The sequence below is a fragment of the Lissotriton vulgaris genome, chromosome 10 (genome assembly GCF_964263255.1).
Source record: "Lissotriton vulgaris chromosome 10, aLisVul1.2, whole genome shotgun sequence".
Classification (NCBI taxonomy): domain Eukaryota; kingdom Metazoa; phylum Chordata; class Amphibia; order Caudata; family Salamandridae; genus Lissotriton; species Lissotriton vulgaris.
In genome coordinates this window covers 1133310272-1133337539 of record NC_141698.1, presented here as the reverse complement: position 1 = coordinate 1133337539, position 27268 = coordinate 1133310272, and positions in this window count along the sequence as shown.

The window sequence follows — 27268 nt, the reverse complement described above, 5'->3', positions numbered from 1 at the left end:
CTTGTACTGCTCAGTGGTTAGGCCAAAACCAACTATCAGTGTACTTTTCAGGACTTGGTAATTGTTAGCATCCTCAGCTCTAGTAGTGAGGAGCTTATCTCTACCTTTACCTTCAAAGGAGAGCCACAAGACAGCTGCCCACTGACTCTGGGGGACGCACTGGACAGTGCAGGCCCTCTCCAAAGCAGTTATCCATAGGGGGGGCATATTCCCATCTGGATTAGAAGAATCTGGGTTAGCAGTTCTCCTGGCATCATAAGTCTCTAAAAGACCAATCAGAAAAGGAATGGTAGGGTTAGAACCATGTTTTAGCTTCCTGGAGGTACACAATTGTCTCATCTCATGGAAGCTAAGAGCTGCATATCTGGACATGACCTGTGGAGGTTCAACTGACACAAGGGGAGACTCAGAGTTTCCTCCTTTGTCTGACATGCTTTTCTAGTGTGGTGTAAGTGATGCACCTACCTACACTATTTGTTTGCCTACTGATCCCTTGCTAAGAGTTGCTAAGAGTTGCAGTAAGGGTGTGCTAGGCCCTGTTGAACTACAACAGCTGGTTCAGTAGAACTCAGAGTATTCTAAGCTAAGTTATATGTACCTTAAATACTTATGTGATCTTTCACAATGATATTCTTAGGATACGTGTGGTAAAACAACAGAAAGCTCAAATCCCAACCGCTGCTCACCAATGTGAGAAGTTGGCCTGATATATAATGTTCACTATTCTAGTGAGCACTTTGTATCAGTCCAAACAACCCTTATTGATGATTGGTTGTAAGTCAACCTTATAGACCAGCTATCCTAGTAGCATTGATACGAGCAGTCTTCGGGCTAAACTCTAGAGGGCGTGTTAAGCCAGCTGTTATACCATCACATATACCCCTTGAACACCAAGTGAAAGGACACCACACAAGTGTTATGAAAATAAACAGTGTATTTATTTAGATCACAACAGCCCTGTACTCTTTATGAGGACAGGGTACTAAGCACACAACAAAACTCTTACGAAAATACTTTAAGTTGCACAATTTACACAAATGCCCGAGGGGCATGAAAAACCATATACTCTAAAAGTGGAATGCGAAATTACTAGCAGGTAAGTACTAATCTCATAGGGTTTGGAATCGCTAGGACAGGACTACTGAACCTTCAGATTACTAGCAGGAGGCCTAGGGGACTCGGGTGCAGAGTGTGCACTCTCACGCGGGATGCGGGACAAAGTCTATGGATGCTAGAATGCAAAGTTAGTGTTCTCGGGCGAACCGGACTAGGTAGGTCAAAAACGAAAGTGGATCTAGGCACTTAGAGAGTTGTTCTACGCTGGAGCACCGGGGTACTCGGTTTACCTAGCCCAGGGGCTGCGGCTGCATAGGGTTCAAGTGTCGTCGGAAACCCTAGTTGACGAACCAGGAGCCTGAAAGAAGAAGTTGCTGGCAAGCGACCAGTGAAGAGATTCGGAGGAATCCAAGCCTGGATCGAAGATGGAAGACACCTGTAAGCAGAGGGGACCAAGTTCTGAATCACTAGCCAGTGATTAGATGGGCACCAGGATGGCACCGGATGGAGTCACCTCGACCAGGTGAGTGGGTGACTCTGGGCTCTGCAGTCTCACGGACCAGGAGGCGTTGTCGGCGACCAGGATGGAGGTGCGAGCTGTCCCACGATGGTATCTGCTGTCGACGTCGCTGGACCCAGGATTGGGGCAACAAGTCTTGGCAAATGCAAGCCCACGCGGTGGACTCAAAATGGCGTCTGGAGTGGACCATGAGGGTCCGGGTGCTCCTCTTTTGGAGGGGAGCAAGAGCCAGTCTGGAGCAACCAGACCAGCAGTGTTGATGTCATCGTTCGTCGTCGGGAAGGCCACAAGCCAGCGGGCTAGTAGCCAGACAACGCGGTGAGCAGCAAAAAGCAGAAGGGCCCCACGCAGAACTGGTGGATGCTGGAGGGCGGAACTTCGGTGCTGGAGCTGCTCAAGGTTGGGGCTTCTCGGACCCCAAAGCACTCAGTCGAGGATCCCTCGGCGGTCGTGCTGGGCAAGCGTCGTGCAGTCTTGAAGATGGCCGGTCCCTCGAGGTCTCGTCGCACCCACGGATCTCAGCTGAGCTGACGATGTGGGTAGAGGTCAGAGGTGCCAGGGAAGCCGGGTCTCGTTGTGCTGGTCAGTCGGATTCCGGAGGAAGGACGTGCAGCAAACCGCAGTGTTCTTGGATGGTGCCTGCGGGTGCAGGGTGACTACTCCTTAGCCACAAGGGAGAAATCTTGAGAAGTCGAGAGTTCCTTTCGTAGAAAGTAGTTTCAGGATTCAAAGATGATCTAATTTGGAAGGGGGCCCGCTCCTATCTTTATACTAGGAAAAGGGGCTGGCACGCGACTAGGTCCTGCCCATGGGTGGGACCAGGAAGGGGGGTGGTTACACCCCTCTCCCATGCCGGACTTTCCCCAGCTCAGGGGCTGGTGTGCCCCTGGAACTGGTTCTAGCCGGCAGATGCATAGTGATCACCGGGGTGCCACTTGCAGTCACCATCCTCTAAAGCCCTGCCTACCCAGGATACACAAAACCCTGTCTGGGATGGTGCTAGCACCGCCCCTGACAGGAAACCCTTTGTCCAAGCTCCCCTCGCTGGAAGGACTCCCAGCTGAAGGGGTCAGACTTGTGTCAGTAGTGGCAGCATCCATTTTGTGATGCTGAGGCTCGAGTTAACTTTAACCGGGGTCACAGTTACATACATGCCCTGTCCCTCTAGAAGGCTGGAATGCTAACCCCGTCGCCAGAATTGGCGAGGGGTTAGTATTCCAATTCGTATGACACCTTACGCGACATGTTTTGATAAAGCGATACCAAAGATAGCATATAACCGCGAGGATTATAATGCACTTAAGAGTATATGGTATGCGTTATCATGGAACAGCTATTAGGACTTGGTTCCCCAAGCTGCAAACGGGCTCAGCTCATGCCAGAGCACCATCTCACACGATTCCAAGCACTCTGCCTTCAGGATTGTCAAGGCCTGCCATAGGAGTGACTGATAGGAATCTGTGTGTCCATTTTAGGGTTAGATATAGGCATACTATATCTAAAGCAAAGGGTGATTACACCACCTTGCCCCAGCTGTCGTGCAGCCAGTTGTGTCAGATTTAGATGGCCAGCCAGGGGTGGCATAATACATGCTGCAGCCCCTGGTAGGCCCTGGGTACACCTATGCCCTGAGTTACAGGGTCTGATAAGGTGGCCCAGTACCAATTGGTAAATGCACCCAAGGTACACGTGTCAATTTAGTGAGAGAACAGCAAGACTGTGGGTCTGATTAGTAGGCCCACAGCCAGAGAAGTCGTAAACCAGTGAAGCAAAAAGGAAAAATCTGGGGTGATCATAGGATTGCAGACCCTACTCTCCTACAGTTCCGGCGTAGAGGGTGTTTCTGTAGTCCAGTCGGCTGGTGACGAGTGCCTGGGTGACGGTCTTCCTTGTTTCAGTGGGGATCCATCGGAAGATCTTGCGGAGCATGCGCAGGGTGTTGAAGCATGATGATGAGACGGCGTTGACTTGTCTGGTCATCGAGAGGGAGGAGTCCAGGATGAAGCTCAGGTTGCTTGGTGGTCCGTTGGTTTGGGAGTGGTGCCCAGGGCAGGGGGCCACCAGGAGTCGTCCCAGGCGGAGGGCGATGATCCCAGGATGAGGATTCCCGTCTGGTCTGAGTTCAGTTTCAGGCGGCTGTTCTTCATCCATTCGGCGACGTCTTTCATCCCTTCGTGTAGGCTGGTTCTGGCGGTGGTGGGGTCGTTGGTGAGGGAGAGGATCAGCTCTCTCCAGCTACATGAATGTATAGGTTTTTCTGTAGAGGATTTTGAGACATGAGTAGCAAATTGCTAATTTTAAAACACCTTCGGCCTGTCTCATTGGTGAAAACAGCGGAATGGCACACCAAGCAATATCAGGCAGGAGGGATGGGTATTCTCTTCCAACACATTTTTAGTAAACATGGTGATAAACAGTGCATTTGGAAGAACGCCTGTCCGCTAATTAATTACCTAAACTTGATAGGATTTAACAAGACAATTTTACAGAGGGCTGCGCAGGGCTAGGGGTTCACTTCCTGCGAGAATTAGGGTAAAAGTGTAATGAATGGTCCAATTTAATCTGACCCCTCTCCGTCCCCATCTCATCCCATTTTGGCTCTGCCCATTTCCATCTTTCCTTTCTCCCCTCTCGGTCTCCACTGCTCTATTTTCCCTCTGTCCCTCTCTGTGTTTTGTTCTTTACATTCCATTCCCCTGTGGCCATCCTCCCCCCTCTCACTCTCCACATTCCCAGTCTACTCTCTCCCCCTGTGATGCCACCTCTCATACTCCCCGTCCCTTTCTCCGTGCCTGAGTCTCTCCAGTCTCTTTATTCCTTCTCTCCATCTGTCTCCCCAGTCTCTTTATTCCTTCTCTCCATCTCTCTCCCCAGTCTCTTTATTCCTTCTCTCCATCTCTCTCTCCAGTCTCTTTATTCCTTCTCTCCATCTCTCTCCAGTCTCTTTATTCCTTCTCTCCATCTCTCTCTCCCCAGTATCTTTATTCCTTCTCTCCATCTCTCTCTCCAGTCTCTTTATTCCTTCTCTCCATCTCTCTCTCCAGTCTCTTTATTCCTTCTCTCCATCTCTCTCTCCAGTCTCTTTATTCCTTCTCTCCATCTCTCTCCAGTCTCTTTATTCCTTCTCTCCATCTGTCTCCCCAGTCTCTTTATTCCTTCTTTCCATCTCTCTCCCCAGTCTCTTTATTCCTTCTCTCCATCTGTCTCCCCAGTCTCTTTATTCCTTCTCTCCATCTCTCTCCCCAGTCTCTTTATTCCTTCTCTCCATCTCTCTCTCCAGTCTCTTTATTCCTTCTCTCCATCTCTCTCCAGTCTCTTTATTCCTTCTCTCCATCTGTCTCCCCAGTCTCTTTATTCCTTCTCTCCATCTCTCTCCCCAGTCTCTTTATTCCTTCTCTCCATCTCTCTCTCCAGTCTCTTTATTCCTTCTCTCCATCTCTCTCCAGTCTCTTTATTCCTTCTCTCCATCTCTCTCCCCAGTCTCTTTATTCTTTCTCTCCATCTCTCTCCCCAGTCTCTTTATTCTTTCTCTCCATCTCTCTCTCCAGTCTCTTTATTCCTTCTCTCCATCTCTCTCCCCAGTCTCTTTATTCCTTCTCTCCATCTCTCTCCCCGGTCTCTTTATTCCTTCTCTCCATCTCTCTCCCCAGTCTCTTTATTCTTTCTCTCCATCTCTCTCCCCGGTCTCTTTATTCTTTCTCTCCATCTGTCTCTCCAGTCTCTTTATTCCTTCTCTCCATCTCTCTCCCCGGTCTCTTTATTCCTTCTCTCCATCTCTCTCCCCAGTCTCTCTATTCCTTCTCTCCATCTCTCTCCCCAGTCTCTTTATTCCTTCTCTCCATCTCTCTCTCCAGTCTCTTTATTCTTTCTCTCCATCTGTCTCTCCAGTCTCTTTATTCCTTCTCTCCATCTCTCTCCCCGGTCTCTTTATTCCTTCTCTCCATCTCTCCAGTCTCTTTATTCCTTCTCTCCATCTCTCTCCCCGGTCTCTTTATTCCTTCTCTCCATCTCTCCAGTCTCTTTATTCCTTCTCTCCATCTCTCTCTCCAGTCTCTTTATTCTTTCTCTCCATCTCTCTCTCCAGTCTCTTTATTCCTTCTCTCCATCTCTCTCCCCGGTCTCTTTATTCCTTCTCTCCATCTGTCTCCCCAGTCTCTTTATTCCTTCTCTCCATCTCTCTCCCCAGTCTCTTTATTCCTTCTCTCCATCTCTCTCCCCAGTCTCTTTATTCCTTCTCTCCATCTCTCTCCCCAGTCTCTTTATTCCTTCTCTCCATCTGTCTCCCCGGTCTCTTTATTCCTTCTCTCCATCTCTCTCCCCAGTCTCTTTATTCTTTCTCTCCATCTCTCTCCCCGGTCTCTTTATTCCTTCTCTCCATCTCTCTCCCCGGTCTCTTTATTCCTTCTCTCCATCTCTCTCCCCGGTCTCTCTATTCCTTCTCTCCATCTCTCTCCCCAGTCTCTTTATTCCTTCTCTCCATCTCTCTCCCCAGTCTCTTTATTCCTTCTCTCCATCTCTCTCCCCAGTCTCTTTATTCCTTCTCTCCATCTCTCCAGTCTCTTTATTCCTTCTCTCCATCTCTCTCCCCGGTCTCTTTATTCCTTCTCTCCATCTCTCTCCCCAGTCTCTTTATTCTTTCTCTCCATCTCTCTCCCCAGTCTCTTTATTCCTTCTCTCCATCTGTCTCCACAGTCTCTTTATTCCTTCTCTCCATCTCTCTCCACAGTCTCTTTATTCCTTCTCTCCATCTCTCTCCACAGTCTCTTTATTCCTTCTCTCCATCTCTCTCCCCAGTCTCTTTATTCTTTCTCTCCATCTCTCTCCCCAGTCTCTTTATTCCTTCTCTCCATCTCTCTCCCCAGTCTCTTTATTCTTTCTCTCCATCTCTCTCCCCAGTCTCTTTATTCCTTCTCTCCATCTCTCTCTCCAGTCTCTTTATTCCTTCTCTCCATCTCTCTCCCCAGTCTCTTTATTCCTTCTCTCCATCTCTCTCCCCAGTCTCTTTATTCCATCTCTCTCCCCAGTCTCTTTATTCCTTCTCTCCATCTCTCTCCCCAGTCTCTTTATTCCTTCTCTCCATCTCTCTCCCCAGTCTCTTTATTCCATCTCTCTCCCCGGTCTCTTTATTCCTTCTCTCCATCTCTCTCCCCGGTCTCTTTATTCTTTCTCTCCATCTCTCTCCCCGGTCTCTTTATTCCTTCTCTCCATCTCTCTCTCCAGTCTCTCTATTCCTTCTCTCCATCTCTCTCCCCAGTCTCTTTATTCCTTCTCTCCATCTGTCTCCCCAGTCTCTTTATTCCTTCTCTCCATCTGTCTCTCCAGTCTCTTTATTCCTTCTCTCCATCTCTCTCTCCAGTCTCTTTATTCCTTCTCTCCATCTCTCCCCAGTCTCTTTATTCCTTCTCTCCATCTCTCTCCCCGGTCTCTTTATTCCTTCTCTCCATCTCTCTCCCCAGTCTCTTTATTCCTTCTCTCCATCTCTCTCCCCAGTCTCTTTATTCCTTCTCTCCATCTCTCTCTCCGGTCTCTTTATTCCTTCTCTCCATCTCTCTCCCCGGTCTCTTTATTCCTTCTCTCCATCTGTCTCCCCAGTCTCTTTATTCCTTCTCTCCATCTCTCTCCCCGGTCTCTTTATTCCTTCTCTCCATCTCTCTCCCCGGTCTCTTTATTCCTTCTCTCCATCTCTCTCCCCAGTCTCTTTATTCCTTCAGTCTCTTTATTCCTTCTCTCCATCTCTCTCCAGTCTCTTTATTCCTTCTCTCCATCTCTCTCCCCAGTCTCTTTATTCCTTCTCTCCATCTGTCTCCCCAGTCTCTTTATTCCTTCTCTCCATCTCTCTCCCCAGTCTCTTTATTCCTTCTCTCCATCTCTCTCCAGTCTCTTTATTCCTTCTCTCCATCTCTCTCTCTCCAGTCTCTTTATTCCTTCTCTCCATCTCTCTCTCCAGTCCTTCTCTCCATCTCTCTCCCCAGTCTCTTTATTCCTTCTCTCCATCTCTCTCCCCAGTCTCTTTATTCCTTCTCTCCATCTGTCTCCCCAGTCTCTTTATTCCTTCTCTCCATCTCTCTCTCCAGTCTCTTTATTCCTTCTCTCCATCTCTCTCCCCAGTCTCTTTATTCCTTCTCTCCATCTCTCTCTCCAGTCTCTTTATTCCTTCTCTCCATCTCTCTCTCTCCAGTCTCTTTATTCTTTCTCTCCATCTGTCTCTCCAGTCTCTTTATTCCTTCTCTCCATCTCTCTCTCCCCAGTATCTTTATTCCTTCTCTCCATCTCTCTCTCCAGTCTCTTTATTCCTTCTCTCCATCTGTCTCCCCAGTCTCTTTATTCCTTCTCTCCATCTCTCTCCCCGGTCTCTTTATTCCTTCTCTCCATCTGTCTCCCCAGTCTCTTTATTCCTTCTCTCCATCTCTCTCCCCGGTCTCTTTATTCCTTCTCTCCATCTCTCTCCCCGGTCTCTTTATTCCTTCTCTCCATCTCTCTCTCCAGTCTCTTTATTCCTTCTCTCCATCTCTCTCTCCCCAGTCTCTTTATTCCTTCTCTCCATCTCTCTCTCCAGTCTCTTTATTCTTTCTCTCCATCTCTCTCCCCAGTCTCTTTATTCCTTCTCTCCATCTCTCTCCCCAGTCTCTCTATTCCTTCTCTCCATCTCTCTCCCCGGTCTCTTTATTCTTTCTCTCCATCTCTCTCTCCGGTCTCTTTATTCTTTCTCTCCATCTGTCTCTCCAGTCTCTTTATTCCTTCTCTCCATCTCTCTCCAGTCTCTTTATTCCTTCTCTCCATCTCTCTCCCCGGTCTCTTTATTCCTTCTCTCCATCTCTCTCCCCGGTCTCTCTATTCCTTCTCTCCATCTCTCTCCCCGGTCTCTTTATTCCTTCTCTCCATCTCTCTCCCCGGTCTCTCTATTCCTTCTCTCCATCTCTCTCCCCGGTCTCTTTATTCCTTCTCTCCATCTCTCTCCCCAGTCTCTTTATTCCTTCTCTCCATCTCTCTCCAGTCTCTTTATTCCTTCTCTCCATCTCTCTCCTCGGTCTCTTTATTCCTTCTCTCCATCTCTCTCCCCAGTCTCTTTATTCCTTCTCTCCATCTCTCTCTCCAGTCTCTTTATTCTTTCTCTCCATCTCTCTCTCCAGTCTCTTTATTCTTTCTCTCCATCTCTCTCCCCAGTCTCTTTATTCCTTCTCTCCATCTCTCTCTCCAGTCTCTTTATTCCTTCTCTCCATCTCTCTCTCCAGTCTCTTTATTCTTTCTCTCCATCTCTCTCCCCAGTCTCTTTATTCCTTCTCTCCATCTGTCTCCCCAGTCTCTTTATTCCTTCTCTCCATCTCTCTCCCCAGTCTCTTTATTCCTTCTCTCCATCTCTCTCTCCAGTCTCTTTATTCTTTCTCTCCATCTCTCTCTACAGTCTCTTTATTCTTTCTCTCCATCTCTCTCCCCAGTCTCTTTATTCCTTCTCTCCATCTCTCTCTCCAGTCTCTTTATTCCTTCTCTCCATCTCTCTCCAGTCTCTTTATTCCTTCTCTCCATCTCTCTCCCCGGTCTCTTTATTCCTTCTCTCCATCTCTCTCTCCAGTCTCTTTATTCTTTCTCTCCATCTCTCTCCCGAGTCTCTTTATTCCTTCTCTCCATCTGTCTCCCCAGTCTCTTTATTCCTTCTCTCCATCTCTCTCTCCAGTCTCTTTATTCTTTCTCTCCATCTCTCTCCCGAGTCTCTTTATTCCTTCTCTCCATCTCTCTCCCCAGTCTCTTTATTCCTTCTCTCCATCTCTCTCTCCAGTCTCTTTATTCCTTCTCTCCATCTCTCTCCCCAGTCTCTTTATTCCTTCTCTCCATCTCTCTCTCCAGTCTCTTTATTCCTTCTCTCCATCTGTCTCCCCAGTCTCTTTATTCCTTCTCTCCATCTCTCTCTCCAGTCTCTTTATTCCTTCTCTCCATCTCTCTCTCCAGTCTCTTTATTCCTTCTCTCCATCTGTCTCCCCAGTCTCTTTATTCCTTCTCTCCATCTCTCTCCCCGGTCTCTTTATTCCTTCTCTCCATCTCTCTCCCCGGTCTCTTTATTCCTTCTCTCCATCTCTCTCTCCAGTCTCTTTATTCCTTCTCTCCATCTCTCTCTCCAGTCTCTTTATTCCTTCTCTCCATCTCTCTCTCTCCAGTCTCTTTATTCTTTCTCTCCATCTGTCTCTCCAGTCTCTTTATTCCTTCTCTCCATCTCTCTCCCCGGTCTCTTTATTCCTTCTCTCCATCTCTCTCCCCGGTCTCTTTATTCCTTCTCTCCATCTCTCTCCCCGGTCTCTTTATTCCTTCTCTCCATCTCTCTCCGCAGTCTCTTTATTCCTTCTCTCCATCTCTCTCCCCGGTCTCTTTATTCCTTCTCTCCATCTCTCTCCCCGGTCTCTTTATTCCTTCTCTCCATCTCTCTCTCCAGTCTCTTTATTCCTTCTCTCCATCTCTCTCTCCCCAGTCTCTTTATTCCTTCTCTCCATCTCTCTCTCCATTCTCTTTATTCTTTCTCTCCATCTCTCTCCCCAGTCTCTTTATTCCTTCTCTCCATCTCTCTCCCCAGTCTCTCTATTCCTTCTCTCCATCTCTCTCCCCGGTCTCTTTATTCTTTCTCTCCATCTGTCTCTCCAGTCTCTTTATTCCTTCTCTCCATCTCTCTCCAGTCTCTTTATTCCTTCTCTCCATCTCTCTCCCCGGTCTCTTTATTCCTTCTCTCCATCTCTCCAGTCTCTTTATTCCTTCTCTCCATCTCTCTCCCCGGTCTCTTTATTCCTTCTCTCCATCTCTCTCCCCAGTCTCTTTATTCCTTCTCTCCATCTCTCTCCCCGGTCTCTTTATTCCTTCTCTCCATCTCTCTCCCCGGTCTCTCTATTCCTTCTCTCCATCTCTCTCCCCAGTCTCTTTATTCCTTCTCTCCATCTCTCTCCCCAGTCTCTTTATTCCTTCTCTCCATCTCTCTCCAGTCTCTTTATTCCTTCTCTCCATCTCTCTCCTCGGTCTCTTTATTCCTTCTCTCCATCTCTCTCCCCAGTCTCTTTATTCCTTCTCTCCATCTCTCTCTCCAGTCTCTTTATTCTTTCTCTCCATCTCTCTCCCCAGTCTCTTTATTCCTTCTCTCCATCTGTCTCCCCAGTCTCTTTATTCCTTCTCTCCATCTCTCTCCCCAGTCTCTTTATTCCTTCTCTCCATCTCTCTCCCCAGTCTCTTTATTCCTTCTCTCCATCTCTCCCCAGTCTCTTTATTCCTTCTCTCCATCTCTCTCTCCAGTCTCTTTATTCTTTCTCTCCATCTGTCTCCCCAGTCTCTTTATTCCTTCTCTCCGTCTCTCTCTCCAGTCTCTCTATTCCTTCTCTCCATCTCTCTCCCCAGTCTCTTTATTCCTTCTCTCCATCTGTCTCCCCAGTCTCTTTATTCCTTCTCTCCATCTCTCTCCCCAGTCTCTTTATTCCTTCTCTCCATCTCTCTCCAGTCTCTTTATTCCTTCTCTCCATCTCTCTCCAGTCTCTTTATTCCTTCTCTCCATCTGTCTCCCCAGTCTCTTTATTCCTTCTCTCCATCTCTCTCTCCAGTCTCTTTATTCCTTCTCTCCATCTCTCTCTCCAGTCTCTTTATTCCTTCTCTCCATCTCTCTCTCCCCAGTCTCTTTATTCCTTCTCTCCATCTCTCTCCCCAGTCTCTTTATTCCTTCTCTCCATCTCTCTCTCCAGTCTCTTTATTCCTTCTCTCCATCTCTCTCCCCAGTCTCTTTATTCCCAGTCTCTTTATTCCTTCTCTCCATCTCTCTCTCCAGTCTCTTTATTCCTTCTCTCCATCTCTCTCCCCAGTCTCTTTATTCCTTCTCTCCATCTCTCTCTCCAGTCTCTTTATTCCTTCTCTCCATCTCTCTCCCCAGTCTCTTTATTCCTTCTCTCCATCTCTCTCTCCGGTCTCTTTATTCCTTCTCTCCATCTCTCTCCCCGGTCTCTTTATTCCTTCTCTCCATCTCTCTCCCCGGTCTCTTTATTCCTTCTCTCCATCTGTCTCCCCAGTCTCTTTATTCCTTCTCTCCATCTCTCTCTCCAGTCTCTTTATTCCTTCTCTCCATCTCTCTCTCCAGTCTCTTTATTCCTTCTCTCCATCTCTCTCCCCAGTCTCTCTATTCCTTCTCTCCATCTCTCTCTCCCCAGTCTCTTTATTCCTTCTCTCCATCTCTCTCTCCAGTCTCTTTATTCCTTCTCTCCATCTCTCTCTCCAGTCTCTTTATTCCTTCTCTCCATCTGTCTCCCCAGTCTCTTTATTCCTTCTCTCCATCTCTCTCCAGTCTCTTTATTCCTTCTCTCCATCTCTCTCTCCAGTCTCTTTATTCCTTCTCTCCATCTCTCTCCAGTCTCTTTATTCCTTCTCTCCATCTGTCTCCCCAGTCTCTTTATTCCTTCTCTCCATCTCTCTCCCCAGTCTCTTTATTCCTTCTCTCCATCTCTCTCTCCAGTCTCTTTATTCCTTCTCTCCATCTCTCTCCCCAGTCTCTTTATTCCTTCTCTCCATCTCTCTCCCCAGTCTCTTTATTCCTTCTCTCCATCTGTCTCTCCCCGGTCTCTTTATTCCTTCTCTCCATCTCTCTCCCCGGTCTCTCTATTCCTTCTCTCCATCTCTCTCCCCAGTCTCTTTATTCCTTCTCTCCATCTCTCTCTCCAGTCTCTTTATTCCTTCTCTCCATCTCTCTCTCCAGTCTCTTTATTCTTTCTCTCCATCTCTCTCCCCAGTCTCTTTATTCTTTCTCTCCATCTCTCTCTCCCCAGTCTCTTTATTCCTTCTCTCCATCTCTCTCCCCAGTCTCTTTATTCCTTCTCGCCATCTCTCTCCCCAGTCTCTTTATTCCTTCTCTCCATCTCTCTCCCCAGTCTCTTTATTCCTTCTCTCCATCTCTCTCCCCAGTCTCTCTATTCCTTCTCTCCATCTCTCTCTCCAGTCTCTTTATTCTTTCTCTCCATCTGTCTCCCCAGTCTCTTTATTCCTTCTCTCCATCTCTCTCTCCAGTCTCTCTATTCCTTCTCTCCATCTCTCTCCCCAGTCTCTTTATTCCTTCTCTCCATCTGTCTCCCCAGTCTCTTTATTCCTTCTCTCCATCTCTCTCCCCAGTCTCTTTATTCCTTCTCTCCATCTCTCTCCCCAGTCTCTTTATTCCTTCTCTCCATCTCTCTCCCCAGTCTCTTTATTCCTTCTCTCCATCTGTCTCCCCAGTCTCTTTATTCCTTCTCTCCATCTCTCTCTCCAGTCTCTTTATTCCTTCTCTCCATCTGTCTCCCCAGTCTCTTTATTCCTTCTCTCCATCTCTCTCCCCAGTCTCTTTATTCCTTCTCTCCATCTGTCTCTCCAGTCTCTTTATTCCTTCTCTCCATCTCTCTCCCCAGTCTCTTTATTCCTTCTCTCCATCTGTCTCCCCAGTCTCTTTATTCCTTCTCTCCATCTCTCTCTCCAGTCTCTTTATTCCTTCTCTCCATCTGTCTCCCCAGTCTCTTTATTCCTTCTCTCCATCTCTCTCCCCAGTCTCTTTATTCCTTCTCTCCATCTGTCTCCCCAGTCTCTTTATTCCTTCTCTCCATCTCTCTCCCCGGTCTCTCTATTCCTTCTCTCCATCTCTCTCCCCAGTCTCTTTATTCCTTCTCTCCATCTCTCTCTCCAGTCTCTTTATTCCTTCTCTCCATCTGTCTCCCCAGTCTCTTTATTCCTTCTCTCCATCTCTCTCCCCAGTCTCTTTATTCCTTCTCTCCATCTCTCTCTCCAGTCTCTTTATTCCTTCTCTCCATCTCTCTCCCCGGTCTCTTTATTCCTTCTCTCCATCTCTCTCCCCGGTCTCTTTATTCTTTCTCTCCATCTGTCTCTCCAGTCTCTTTATTCCTTCTCTCCATCTCTCTCCCCGGTCTCTTTATTCCTTCTCTCCATCTCTCCAGTCTCTTTATTCCTTCTCTCCATCTCTCTCCCCGGTCTCTTTATTCCTTCTCTCCATCTCTCTCCCCAGTCTCTTTATTCTTTCTCTCCATCTCTCTCCCCGGTCTCTTTATTCCTTCTCTCCATCTCTCTCCCCGGTCTCTTTATTCCTTCTCTCCATCTCTCTCCCCAGTCTCTTTATTCCTTCTCTCCATCTCTCTCCCCGGTCTCTCTATTCCTTCTCTCCATCTCTCTCCCCAGTCTCTTTATTCCTTCTCTCCATCTCTCTCTCCCCGGTCTCTCTATTCCTTCTCTCCATCTCTCTCCCCAGTCTCTTTATTCCTTCTCTCCATCTCTCTCCCCAGTCTCTTTATTCCTTCTCTCCATCTCTCTCTCCAGTCTCTTTATTCCTTCTCTCCATCTGTCTCTCCAGTCTCTTTATTCCTTCTCTCCATCTCTCTCCCCGGTCTCTTTATTCCTTCTCTCCATCTCTCTCCCCGGTCTCTTTATTCCTTCTCTCCATCTCTCTCCCCAGTCTCTTTATTCTTTCTCTCCATCTCTCTCCCCAGTCTCTTTATTCCTTCTCTCCATCTGTCTCCACAGTCTCTTTATTCCTTCTCTCCATCTCTCTCCCCAGTCTCTTTATTCCTTCTCTCCATCTCTCTCCCCAGTCTCTTTATTCCTTCTCTCCATCTCTCTCCCCAGTCTCTTTATTCCTTCTCTCCATCTCTCTCCAGTCTCTTTATTCCTTCTCTCCATCTCTCTCTCCCCATCTCTCTCTCCCCAGTCTCTTTATTCCTTCTCTCCATCTCTCTCCCCAGTCTCTTTATTCCTTCTCTCCATCTCTCTCCAGTCTCTTTATTCCTTCTCTCCATCTCTCTCCAGTCTCTTTATTCCTTCTCTCCATCTCTCTCCCCAGTCTCTTTATTCCTTCTCTCCATCTCTCTCCAGTCTCTTTATTCCTTCTCTCCATCTCTCTCCCCAGTCTCTTTATTCCTTCTCTCCATCTCTCTCTCCAGTCTCTTTATTCCTTCTCTCCATCTCTCTCCCCAGTCTCTTTATTCCTTCTCTCCATCTCTCTCCAGTCTCTTTATTCCTTCTCTCCATCTCTCTCCCCAGTCTCTTTATTCCTTCTCTCCATCTGTCTCCCCAGTCTCTTTATTCCTTCTCTCCATCTCTCTCCTCAGTCTCTTTATTCCTTCTCTTCATCTGTCTCCAGTCTCTTTATTCCTTCTCTCCATCTCTCTCTCCCCAGTATCTTTATTCCTTCTCTCCATCTCTCTCTCCAGTCTCTTTATTCCTTCTCTCCATCTCTCTCCCCAGTCTCTTTATTCCATCTCTCTCCCCAGTCTCTTTATTCCTTCTCTCCATCTCTCTCCAGTCTCTTTATTCCTTCTCTCCATCTCTCTCTCTTTATTCCTTCTCTCCATCTCTCTCCCCAGTCTCTTTATTCCTTCTCTCCATCTCTCTCCAGTCTCTTTATTCCTTCTCTCCATCTCTCTCCCCAGTCTCTTTATTCCTTCTCTCCATCTCTCTCTCCAGTCTCTTTATTCCTTCTCTCCATCTCTCTCCAGTCTCTTTATTCCTTCTCTCCATCTCTCTCCCCAGTCTCTTTATTCCTTCTCTCCATCTCTCTCCAGTCTCTTTATTCCTTCTCTCCATCTCTCTCCCCAGTCTCTTTATTCCTTCTCTCCATCTCTCTCTCCAGTCTCTTTATTCCTTCTCTCCATCTCTCTCCCCAGTCTCTTTATTCCTTCTCTCCATCTCTCCCCAGTCTCTTTATTCCTTCTCTCCATCTCTCCCCAGTCTCTTTATTCCTTCTCTCCATCTCTCTCCCCAGTCTCTTTATTCCTTCTCTCCATCTCTCTCTCCAGTCTCTTTATTCCTTCTCTCCATCTCTCTCCCCAGTCTCTTTATTCCTTCTCTCCATCTCTCTCCTCGGTCTCTTTATTCCTTCTCTCCATCTCTCTCCAGTCTCTTTATTCCTTCTCTCCATCTCTCTCCCCAGTCTCTTTATTCCTTCTCTCCATCTCTCTCTCCAGTCTCTTTATTCCTTCTCTCCATCTCTCTCCAGTCTCTTTATTCCTTCTCTCCATCTGTCTCCCCAGTCTCTTTATTCCTTCTCTCCATCTCTCTCCCCGGTCTCTTTATTCCTTCTCTCCATCTCTCTCCCCAGTCTCTTTATTCCTTCTCTCCATCTCTCTCCAGTCTCTTTATTCCTTCTCTCCATCTCTCTCTCCCCAGTATCTTTATTCCTTCTCTCCATCTCTCTCTCCAGTCTCTTTATTCCTTCTCTCCATCTCTCTCTCCAGTCTCTTTATTCCTTCTCTCCATCTCTCTCTCCAGTCTCTTTATTCCTTCTCTCCATCTCTCTCCCCAGTCTCTTTATTCCTTCTCTCCATCTCTCTCCAGTCTCTTTATTCCTTCTCTCCATCTCTCTCCCCAGTCTCTTTATTCCTTCTCTCCATCTCTCTCCCCGGTCTCTTTATTCCTTCTCTCCATCTCTCTCTCCAGTCTCTTTATTCCTTCTCTCCATCTCTCTCTCCAGTCTCTTTATTCCTTCTCTCCATCTCTCTCTCTCCAGTCTCTTTATTCTTTCTCTCCATCTGTCTCTCCAGTCTCTTTATTCCTTCTCTCCATCTCTCTCTCCCCAGTATCTTTATTCCTTCTCTCCATCTCTCTCTCCGGTCTCTTTATTCCTTCTCTCCATCTGTCTCCCCAGTCTCTTTATTCCTTCTCTCCATCTCTCTCCCCGGTCTCTTTATTCCTTCTCTCCATCTGTCTCCCCAGTCTCTTTATTCCTTCTCTCCATCTCTCTCCCCGGTCTCTTTATTCCTTCTCTCCATCTCTCTCTCCAGTCTCTTTATTCCTTCTCTCCATCTCTCTCTCCCCAGTCTCTTTATTCTTTCTCTCCATCTCTCTCCCCAGTCTCTTTATTCCTTCTCTCCATCTCTCTCCCCAGTCTCTCTATTCCTTCTCTCCATCTCTCTCCCCGGTCTCTTTATTCTTTCTCTCCATCTCTCTCTCCAGTCTCTTTATTCTTTCTCTCCATCTGTCTCTCCAGTCTCTTTATTCCTTCTCTCCATCTCTCTCCAGTCTCTTTATTCCTTCTCTCCATCTCTCTCCCCGGTCTCTTTATTCCTTCTCTCCATCTCTCCAGTCTCTTTATTCCTTCTCTCCATCTCTCTCCCCAGTCTCTTTATTCCTTCTCTCCATCTCTCTCCCCGGTCTCTTTATTCCTTCTCTCCATCTCTCTCCCCGGTCTCTCTATTCCTTCTCTCCATCTCTCTCCCCAGTCTCTTTATTCCTTCTCTCCATCTCTCTCCCCAGTCTCTTTATTCCTTCTCTCCATCTCTCTCCCCAGTCTCTTTATTCCTTCTCTCCATCTCTCTCCAGTCTCTTTATTCCTTCTCTCCATCTCTCTCCCCAGTCTCTTTATTCCTTCTCTCCATCTCTCTCCCCAGTCTCTTTATTCCTTCTCTCCATCTCTCTCCCCAGTCTCTTTATTCCTTCTCTCCATCTCTCTCTCCAGTCTCTTTATTCCTTCTCTCCATCTCTCTCCCCAGTCTCTTTATTCCTTCTCTCCATCTCTCTCTCCAGTCTCTTTATTCTTTCTCTCCATCTCTCTCCCCAGTCTCTTTATTCCTTCTCTCCATCTGTCTCCCCAGTCTCTTTATTCCTTCTCTCCATCTCTCTCTCCAGTCTCTTTATTCTTTCTCTCCATCTCTCTCCCCAGTCTCTTTATTCCTTCTCTCCATCTGTCTCCCCAGTCTCTTTATTCCTTCTCTCCATCTCTCTCCCCAGTCTCTTTATTCTTTCTCTCCATCTCTCTCCCCAGTCTCTTTATTCCTTCTCTCCATCTGTCTCCCCAGTCTCTTTATTCCTTCTCTCCATCTCTCTCCCCAGTCTCTTTATTCCATCTCTCTCCCCAGTCTCTTTATTCCTTCTCTCCATCTGTCTCCCCAGTCTCTTTATTCCTTCTCTCCATCTCTCTCCCCAGTCTCTTTATTCCTTCTCTCCATCTCTCTCTCCAGTCTCTTTATTCCTTCTCTCCATCTGTCTCCCCAGTCTCTTTATTCCTTCTCTCCATCTCTCTCCCCAGTCTCTTTATTCCTTCTCTCCATCTCTCTCCAGTCTCTTTATTCCTTCTCTCCATCTGTCTCCCCAGTCTCTTTATTCCTTCTCTCCATCTGTCTCCCTTCCTTCTCTCCATCTCTCTCCAGTCTCTTTATTCCTTCTCTCCATCTGTCTCCCCAGTCTCTTTATTCCTTCTCTCCATCTCTCTCCCCAGTCTCTTTATTCCTTCTCTCCATCTCTCTCCCCAGTCTCTTTATTCCTTCTCTCCATCTCTCTCCAGTCTCTTTATTCCTTCTCTCCATCTCTCTCCAGTCTCTTTATTCCTTCTCTCCATCTGTCTCCCCAGTCTCTTTATTCCTTCTCTCCATCTCTCTCTCCAGTCTCTTTATTCCTTCTCTCCATCTCTCTCCCCAGTCTCTTTATTCCTTCTCTCCATCTCTCTCCCCAGTCTCTTTATTCCTTCTCTCCATCTCTCTCCCCGGTCTCTTTATTCCTTCTCTCCATCTCTCTCCTCGGTCTCTTTATTCCTTCTCTCCATCTCTCTCCAGTCTCTTTATTCCTTCTCTCCATCTCTCTCCCCAGTCTCTTTATTCCTTCTCTCCATCTCTCTCCAGTCTCTTTATTCCTTCTCTCCATCTCTCCAGTCTCTTTATTCCTTCTCTCCATCTCTCTCTCCAGTCTCTTTATTCCTTCTCTCCATCTCTCTCCCCAGTCTCTTTATTCCTTCTCTCCATCTCTCTCCCCAGTCTCTTTATTCCTTCTCTCCATCTCTCTCTCCCCAGTCTCTTTATTCCTTCTCTCCATCTGTCTCTCCAGTCTCTTTATTCCTTCTCTCCATCTCTCTCTCCAGTCTCTTTATTCCTTCTCTCCATCTGTCTCCCCAGTCTCTTTATTCCTTCTCTCCATCTCTCTCCCCAGTCTCTTTGTTCCTTCTCTCCATCTGTCTCTCCAGTCTCTTTATTCCTTCTCTCCATCTCTCTCTCCAGTCTCTTTATTCCTTCTCTCCATCTGTCTCCCCAGTCTCTTTATTCCTTCTCTCCATCTCTCTCCCCAGTCTCTTTATTCCTTCTCTCCATCTCTCTCTCCAGTCTCTTTATTCCTTCTCTCCATCTCTCTCCAGTCTCTTTATTCCTTCTCTCCATCTCTCTCCCCAGTCTCTCTATTCCTTCTCTCCATCTCTCTCTCCAGTCTCTTTATTCCTTCTCTCCATCTCTCTCCCCAGTCTCTCTATTCCTTCTCTTCATCTCTCTCCCCAGTCTCTTTATTCCTTCTCTCCATCTCTCTCCCCGGTCTCTTTATTCCTTCTCTCCATCTCTCTCTCCAGTCTCTTTATTCCTTCTCTCCATCTCTCTCTAGTCTCTTTATTCCTTCTCTCCATCTCTCTCTAGTCTCTTTATTCCTTCTCTCCATCTCTCTCTAGTCTCTTTATTCCTTCTCTCCATCTCTCTCCCGAGTCTCTTTATTCCTTCTCTCCATCTCTCTCTCCGCAGTCTCTTTATTCCTTCTCTCCATCTCTCTCCCGAGTCTCTTTATTCCTTCTCTGCATCTGTCTCTCCAGTCTCTTTATTCCTTCTCTCCATCTCTCTCCCCAGTCTCTTTATTCCTTCTCTCCATCTGTCTCTCCAGTCTCTTTATTCCTTCTCTCCATCTGTCTCTCCAGTCTCTTTATTCCTTCTCTCCATCTCTCTCCAGTCTCTTTATTCCTTCTCTCCATCTCTCTCCCCAGTCTCTTTATTCCTTCTCTCCATCTCTCCCCAGTCTCTTTATTCCTTCTCTCCATCTCTCTCTCCAGTCTCTTTATTCCTTCTCTCCATCTCTCTCCCCAGTCTCTTTATTCCTTCTCTCCATCTCTCCCCAGTCTCTTTATTCCTTCTCTCCATCTCTCTCTCCCCAGTCTCTTTATTCCTTCTCTCCATCTCTCTCTCCAGTCTCTTTATTCCTTCTCTCCATCTCTCTCCCCAGTCTCTTTATTCCTTCTCTCCATCTCTCTCCCCAGTCTCTTTATTCCTTCTCTCCATTCCTTCTCTCCATCTCTCTCCCCAGTCTCTTTATTCCTTCTCTCCATCTCTCTCTCCAGTCTCTTTATTCCTTCTCTCCATCTCTCTCCCCAGTCTCTTTATTCCTTCTCTCCATCTCTCTCTCCCCAGTCTCTTTATTCCTTCTCTCCATCTCTCTCCCCAGTCTCTTTATTCCTTCTCTCCATCTCTCTCTCCAGTCTCTTTATTCCTTCTCTCCATCTCTCTCCCCAGTCTCTTTATTCCTTCTCTCCATCTCTCTCTCCCCAGTCTCTTTATTCCTTCTCTCCATCTCTCCCCGGTCTCTTTATTCCTTCTCTCCACCTGTCTCCCCAGTCTCTTTATTCCTTCTCTCCATCTCTCTCCCCAGTCTCTTTATTCCTTCTCTCCATCTCTCTTCCCAGTCTCTTTATTCCTTCTCTCCATCTCTCCAGTCTCTTTATTCCTTCTCTCCATCTGTCTCCCCGGTCTCTTTATTCCTTCTCTCCATCTCTCTTCCCAGTCTCTTTATTCCTTCTCTCCATCTCTCCAGTCTCTTTATTCCTTCTCTCCATCTGTCTCTCCAGTCTCTTTATTCCTTCTCTCCATCTCTCTCCCCAGTCTCTTTATTCCTTCTCTCCATCTCTCTCCCCGGTCTCTTTATTCCTTCTCTCCATCTCTCTTCCCAGTCTCTTTATTCCTTCTCTCCATCTCTCTCTCCAGTCTCTTTATTCCTTCTCTCCATCTGTCTCTCCAGTCTCTTTATTCCTTCTCTCCATCTCTCTCTCCAGTCTCTTTATTCCTTCTCTCCATCTCTCTTCCCAGTCTCTTTATTCCTTCTCTCCATCTGTCTCTCCAGTCTCTTTATTCCTTCTCTCCATCTGTCTCTCCAGTCTCTTTATTCCTTCTCTCCATCTCTCTCCCCAGTCTCTTTGCCATCTCCTCGTTTCCATGGATCCATTTGCGCGTGCAGCACCTCCATCTTGCGCCCATTCTCTCCAGACTCTGTGGGCATCCATCTCTCCCCATGCTCTCCTCATCTCCTCGCCCTTGTTTCCTGTTCTTCTTGTATTACCTCAAGTCTCTTTCTTTTTTTCATGTCCTTCTTTTTTCTGTGTGCCCACTTAACAAATGTTCCTGTCTATGTGCCCCCTGTGTAAATCTCAGTCACTCCTCAGCATTTGCCCAAACCCCTGGATCTGCCAGTCCAGTCTCTTCTCAATCTGACCGGCTTCACCCGTTTATTAATCCCAGGCACCATTGTTCCCTCACTCCCACGCCAACCTTGACCTCTACCCTTCGCCCCAATGATTTGCTGACCCTCTTCCGCCTTTCTCCTCAGTCCTCACTGTAGCCTCACAGTCACCAGCCTCGGCTTCCCTGGCCGCACTCCTTTCCTCTGCCATGTGCCAGATACCCCATCCTTTCCCCTGACTTGCATCAAAAGGCAGGCAACATTTGGAGGGCGGCGGGTACTACCACAGGAAGCTCTGTTTCCCACAGCTGGCCACTCGGGGGAGTGACCTCCAGTCCAGCACTTCAAGTCCCCATAAGCCATATTGTACGCTTGTCAATTTACATCTCACAATGACACTCAGATGTGAGATGCCAGTAACAAAGTCTATCCGAGCAGATCTTCCCGACCACTTCTCTCACCAAACTTGCCTGCTCAGGACCATGAACTGGGAACAGAATATCAGACTGGACACCCCAGTGCAGTAAACATATGAATAGATGATGATCATATGAAGTACCACAAAAAGACCTGCACAGTTGCTCAAAGCTGCACGCGTACGGAAAAACAGTGAAGTGCACAAGTGTCTCAACCTAATATAAAATTATTATGACTTGTTCTTGTGTCAGTTGTCAATTTACTTAGGCAATATTGCGCAACCTCCTCTGATGTGTCTGTAAAACGTTCTTTTTGTCCCGAATTTTTGTCCTGAATTTTGACCTTATGTCCTGAATTTTGACCCTTTGTCCTGAATTTTTACACTCACCGTCCTGAAATTGCAGTTGCACCCATGCCAGTTAGTCACCCTAGCTGGCATCTCCGCCGTCTGCAATGCAGGGGGATTGCAAGGCATGAGCGAAGTAGGCAATTGCCTCGGACCCCCTCTTTCAACGCCCCCCTGCTTAAGTGTCATTAGACACCTCCCTGTTCTGGCCTCCGCGGGAACCTTATCTGTCTTTCAATAAGGGGTTTGCTAGTGGTATTTTTTAACCTGGGATGGAAAGGTATGATTGGTGAAGAAACATTACCAAAATAGGGCAGAAAAGTTAGTTTTTTTTAGGTTTTGTGATTCCAGAGTAATGTTCTCAAACATGTGCCTCATAACAGGCAAAATGCCATCTCCGAGGGAGCCATGAAGTACTGTTACTTGCTGCACCGGACCTTGCAAGAGCTGCATTGTGAAGCTGTGCGGTATGATGGTCATGGGATATCACACTTATTACATCCGGGCCACTGAGGACAAGTAGGGGGTTGGATTCTGATATGTTCAGTATTCCTGGTTCCGCACATTGCCAGCTTCCGCACACGTAGACATTACCACACGAGGAACTGAGAGCAGTGAAAACCATAGCTCGACACAATATTCCCAGAACCCTATGAATGGGTTAAACCTTCTGGCATTTAACAGGAAAAAATACTACACATGGACGTGAGCCCATAAAGATAGAAAATCAGCATGTCATAGTGTGCATACATCATGCGAGTCGCCCCAGTGAGATAACCCTGTACCCTCCACAGCATCTAGCACCTCAGAGAGACATCGGGCAGATAGTTGGTCATCACGGCGTAGTCTTTTATTACACCTTAAAGTATTATTCTTTAATTTGTTCATTGTCAACACACTGGATCATTTTATTCAGGCATAGGTAAACCAACCACAGATATTGTAGCCCGGAAGTGGGAGGCTCCATCTAGCCTCAGATTGTCTTTTCATTCCAGACATGGCCTTAGTCATCAGGATATCAGGAGTGGACACGCCCTCCAGTCATAAATCAATCCCTCTGTGCTTGCTGTGCCAGCAGGCCCCAACTTGCACTGTTTTATCAGCAGAAACTTTCCAGTCCTCCATCCCGGAGGCGCTTACCACCAGGGCACCGTTTAACGCCTTGCCCGCCCCAGGGTTCCGGAACCGGATACCCCCCAACGTCTTTAACACACACCTGGGCATCTCAGGTAGGGCAGGAGAGTCCAGGACCACCAGCAGGTCAGTCCCCCCTCCCACCAGCCCAGAACCCCCATTGAATGCTCGCCCTGTTCCAGGGTCAGACAGTCCATTCAAAAAAGGAGTCCACTCCGTTTTCTTGCCCGGTACTCTGCCAGTCCTTTCCTTGGCCTTAGGGATGGGTGGGTGGGACCTTCGCCTCTGGTCTGTCACTTTGGGAGCTGATGGAAGAGACAGAGAGGGTTTTCCTGATTCTTGTCTTCTCCTGTCAGATACCTTCTGACAGTGGTGAGTTTTGGATACCGAGGCAATAACCTCATTACTTCATATTCTTTTGGAATTTTGTCTCCATATTCGTTTGGAATTTTGTAGTCGCTGTTTAGGTTGTCTTATTGGTGTGTGACGCTTTGTCACAGTTGAGGTTGTATCACATGGTCAGCTCAGTGATGGGCTGCGGGTAGCGGTCAGTAGTGTTTGCAGAATTGTCAGCATGTTTCCTCCGAGAGTCTCGTCTTTGTCCGTCTAGATCCTTCTGTTAGTGTTGAGGTTTGTTTGAGTGCCTGCCGCGGCTGACCTCTCCTGCCGCTTTTATAGTTGCATGACGTCATCAGGGCCCGGGCCCCCTCACTTCTGTCGACCTACAGAAAAGAGAAAACAGACTACCTCCCGCCCGAGATGCCACTAAGGGCGCCACGCCCCAAGGTGCGGGTGGCGCTGGTCATTGTCGGTAGGGGGACTTGCAACAGGAAAAATTCACTACAGCCAATAAATTCACCTCACGACGGCCCTGCTGCGATGCAGGGGAGGAGAGGGGGCACTGAAAGCTGAAAGCTCCACCCCAGGCATCTTTGCAAATATTCGTGTTAAGTGAGACACAATATTATCTAAACCGTTCAAATCTCTGAGTCACACCAACTGTGAGGCTGCCCCTGCCTTGCAGCGTGTCTATGGGGTCTGACCTACAGATGGTGTAGGATCATTGTGCACAATAAAACACGATGCTTCGCGTCAGCCCAGTGCATGCCATTGGCTGGCTTTGCTACTCTTGTTGCTTGCTTTCCTTCATTTTCTTATGTTTGGTCTGTCCAGAAGCACAGCTTCTTTTACTATCCTTTTCACTGCATGATATGTGTCCTTCCACTGCTTACATTCAGAGAACTATTTTCCCTTGCTATAAGAATCCCTGTGATTGGTTGTGTTTTCTTGCTCTATCCCTATCTCCCATAAGTACAGCTTTCTCCTTCACAACGCTGCCCCCTGCAGTCTGCTTGTAGCCTCCACCCCCAGCTCCTTTGCTGCCTCCCCCATCCCTTCCATTCCCATTTGGCCTTTTGTGTACAAGCACAGCTCCTCCATTGCCCCTTTGCTGTCTTGCCACCCACTGCTCAGCCGCTGCTGCCCCCCCACCATCGTCATCCTATGTTTTTATTCAATTTTTCTTTACTTTTGAGGGGCCCAGAAATTGCAGCTTGTGACCCATCATACGGGTCATGTTCGCGCTATATAAAACTCCTCAAATAAATAAATACATCTTCTCTGTCCTCAAAATGTACTTTCACATACATTTAATATATTTTTATTTTACCATTCCAAAATGGGTGTCCCCGTCTCGGAACAGTAAATATCAAATAGAAAAGTCTCCATTATAAGGCCTATGTGCGCAGGCGACAGTGCATGTATGCGTATGTAGCTTCACACCGGGTCTCAGTAGCAGCAGGGCTCATACATACCCATGCATGGGGACGCTTGCAGCACATACATGGGCCATGTATGCGTATGTAGCTTCACGCTGGGTCTCAGTAGCAGCAGGGCTCATACATACAAATGCATGGGGACGCTTGCAGCACATACAGGGGGCATGTCTGCGTATGCAGCTTCACGCGGGGTCTCAGTAGCAGCAGGGCTCATACATACAAATGCATGGGGACGCTTGCAGCACATACATGGGGCATGTCTGCGTATGCAGCTTCACGCTGGGTCTCAGTAGCAGCAGGGCTCATACATACAAATGCATGGGGACGCTTGCAGCACATACATGGGGCATGTCTGCGTATGCAGCTTCACACCGGGTCTCAGTAGCAGCAGGGCTCATACATACCCATGCAAGGGGACGCTTGCAGCACATACATGGGGCATGTCTGCGTATGCAGCTTCACACGGGGTCTCAGTAGCAGCAGGGCTAATACATACCCATGCATGCGGACGCTTGCACACAGATACATTATGGCATTTGGCCGGGCTATTTGGGCGATACAAGTGTTGCAGATACATTCCATATATCTTTTTTGTCAGTGCTCTTTAACACAGGCCAAAACTGGGAAAGACAAAAGGTCAGCTAACACCATTCAAAATCAATACTTTTGACGTTGCCAGTGTTTGTTTATGTATGCAATGCCCAACATTTCAACTAAAGTGCATTGGTGAGATTGCATGGGAAACAAATAGTGCCTGGCACTCAGGGGAGTCACCAGAAGAGTATGGGGGAGGAAGAAACCTGTCCTCCACCCTACAATGACCCAACATTACCAGGACATTATATATTATTTTATATAATTTCATCCCAACCCCCAACGAACTTCAGCAATGCACGCTACATCCTTGCTGGCACTCTATAAAATGCATGCCACTGGATTCAAGCAAGCCGGGCTGAAGACGGCTGGAATGCCAGAAACCGGTCCTAGGTAGCTTGTTTCCGGTCCAGGGAAGGCATGGCTTGGCAGTTCGTGCTGGACTGTTCCCATGAGGCACTGGGTCAGACAGATTTGCATATGGCCATGTCTGAACTGGGGTGGTGTGGAGTGCAAAAAAACGATGGATTTAGGCCCAGATCTCTGTACTGGGGTGAATGTATGACATTGTTCTGCATTCTGTCCATCACCTGTGGTATTTGCATTTGTCACCCTTCACCGCGGCCCACCACCCCTTCAAGACTGCTGCTTGTATTTGGATGTTGAGCCGATGCCGCGAAACAAACTACAGAGTCGACAGCTCTGGCCGCACGCCATTCACAGAATCTTTGATGCCGTTTGATTGCTGGTTTTTAAATGTTACCAGGTGGAGTCATTTCAAAGCTCAAATGCTGTTCAAGTCACATTGCGTGCCCCCCACTTTCACTTTCACTTTTAATTCACCATTCGGCCTTGTTTCTTGCTCGCCCTGTGCCGTCTTTCTCCACCCCATCACCGTACACCTGCCGTCCCTCTGAGATCGCTGCTTGTATTTTAAGTAATTTGAACCAAATTACAGGTCACCACTTTGATTTTCACTGTCATGTCTTGTTTCCTGCTTGTGGCAGCTGCTCACCCTGTGTTGTTTTAAAGTATATAGTGTAACCTAGATTTAACACGTATCCCCTTGTCAGTTTCTGAGCTGCTCTGGTTTTCAGTGTTTTGAAGACACCCTCCGGAGTGCGTGAATGAAAATGGTGTTGCTTGTAAGGTAAGGTACATTTATTATGCATGATTAATTAAAACCGTTGCACTCAGAACAATAAAGGTTACTTTCAGAAATATTGCATTAATTAAACAATTTAAAATAAAGTACAAGGATGCTTTTGTTTTGTGATTAAAAGACATAGCATTGTTTCAACTGTGTTTACACCGCTGAAGCAGACTTACAGGCCTGTAAAAAGTCAATCATGTAACTTTCTTAATTGACTAGTCGAGTGGTCCAGTACAGGATCTAAGACACTCTGGTATAGGTCTTAACTGTTGGCAGCTTGTGTTTTCAGTCTCAGTGCCGTCAGATCGAAGAATGTTGTGAGGCGCCAGTTGAGCTGCACTAAGATCGGATTAAAGCACAGTATCACTGCCTGCCTGTAGGACCTCACTCCATGATGGTTGAATAATGGTTTTAGCAGTGCTTTCCAGATTTCTGGTGTTGCTTGTAGTAAGCCTTGTATGGAAGGTGTGTGAGGTAGGGAGATGTGTTTTAAGCATGGTGCAACAGCAGCGGTGCGCATGAGAGAATCTTGCTCATCAGTGGCTCGGCACCCTGAATCTCCGGGGCCACAAAATATGCTGCATACTAAATCCTTATAAGGTTCCAAATGGGAGACCTATTGCATTGCAAATGCTTGTTTTCTATCATTATTTAGCCGTGCTGCACAGCATGGGTGAGTGGGTGTCTCTTTTAACTCAGAGATCCTTTTGTTACTTGCATTTCATCAATTGTAATCCTTCTCTTAAGTACCTGTGAAGTAGTAGCAGGCTGTGCGCCTTTGTTCCCCCTCCATCAGATCTGCTTCTTGGTGTGAGGCTCCTGAGAGCTTCCAGGGAGGACAGAACAAAGGGCCCCTTAACTTCAGCCTCTGACTTGGGCCTTTGTTTTGGCTCCAGCTCCTCCGGCTCCACCCCCTTGCCGCCTGCACGTTGCTGCTGGAAATGCAAAGCAGACAGGGTGCAGGCGCTGCTGAAGGCCTCCGAGTGATGGAAGAGGACACAGGTATAAGTTCAGCATATTTCAGTGGGGGCCCAACTTTTTGGCAGGGTGGACCTCGTTCACCCGGTGAAATAAGTGGGTGCGCGCCGTCTGCCTCCATA